Source organism: Frankliniella occidentalis, unplaced genomic scaffold (assembly GCF_000697945.3).
Source record: "Frankliniella occidentalis isolate FOCC.00 unplaced genomic scaffold, Focc_3.1 Scaffold30, whole genome shotgun sequence".
Classification (NCBI taxonomy): Eukaryota; Metazoa; Arthropoda; class Insecta; order Thysanoptera; family Thripidae; genus Frankliniella; species Frankliniella occidentalis.
In genome coordinates this window covers 23,912-25,427 of record NW_026267160.1, presented here as the reverse complement: position 1 = coordinate 25,427, position 1,516 = coordinate 23,912, and positions in this window count along the sequence as shown.

Here is a 1,516-nt window from a genome sequence, read left to right as displayed (position 1 = left end):
AACTGCAGTACACCTTGGACCTACACTTATAACTGTAGGACACCATGGTACTGCACTTATAAGTGTGATACTGTACGACACTTGAGTTTCCAGAGCATATTTTCGTCGAAAAAACACTCTAGCGCCCAAACGGTGCAAGAAAGAGGCAAACGGACGAAATTTTAGCCCGAAGATTCTACTTTCACGAGTTACCCCTTAGGGGACCATAAAAAAATTTTGATTTTCTACTTTTTGGACCAACCCCTATTTATTTGTTACCCCCTTTCACCCCCTGAGGGGTGGTTGCCAGGATTTGCACCAGGCGTTTCGTTGTCCAGGAGTGACCCCTAAGATACCCTGAAATTTGCAGACCCCTAGCTCATCTCCTTCAACTTACACGGACGACGGACAGACGGACGGACGGACACGAGAGCGGTTGCATAAGCCCGCTTTAATGCTTTTTTAAAAGCAGAAGGGCGGGCTAAAAACATAGAATCTTTGTCAGTTTGAAAAATCCACCCGCTAATTTTGATGAGCAGTGTACAGTAATGGTATCAATGAAAAAATGTTAAAGTGAAGAAGGTATATCTCACTTGGTCATATGTTGGCAAACAGTACAAAGAGGAGGGTTGAAGTAAAAAGGATTGTAGGGAACATACCCGTTAATAAGCCGATCATTGATGTTGGCTTCATCGAGAAAAGATTGATTCAATGCTTGCACAATAATAATTTTGGTTCCAATCTCTGATGCAGCAAGTGGAGTAAACGGAACAAATGACCTGTCAGAGAATGTAAATAGGTTACAATGCACTTCATCCATGTACTCTGATTGCCCCGTACAATCTTGATGTAGGAAAAATTACAGTATAATATTTCCACAAACTTGTAGAAGTTTAGAAGAGTTACACATACACAAGTGTAGAGCCTTCTTCTAGAATCCCCGAAAAAATCGTTATCTTTATCCTCTTCTGATTGTGGTACCTGAAAATAATACAGTGCTATTGATTACTGAGCTAACTGGAAACTCGCCCGGGACTGTTCCAAAAGCAGTCCGATCGTCTCGAACACTTCCAAATATGTTCCAGGACAGTCCGTCAGCAATCCGAGTCCGATCACGGACTGTTCGAAAGTAGCCCTCGGCACCCATGACTGTCCGTTAAAAGTCCGATGCTACCGGACAGTCCCTAATAAGTCCGGTAGTCCGGGTTGCAATCTTTCCGACATAGCCTGATTGGCTCCTGTGAGGTATGCATATTGCGCTGAGCTCGGGCTGGCAACCGGCGGGCGGGGCGAGGGAGGGGGCCGGGCTGGTGTTTTATGACAAGGGGGCCGCAAGGCTGGATGTCGCACTCCAGTTTCACTTATCGTCGTTAACTGACGCAGCCCACTCAAATAAACCAAGTTATAGAAAAATAGATCAACTCTAACTATAGAATTCCCCTGATTTTTCTACGATCAGTGAAATTCGAATGGAAGTCGTAGGATAATATGGCGACATAAGCTCTTGTAAAGCGCAAGTCCTAAGCTTGCAAGTCCT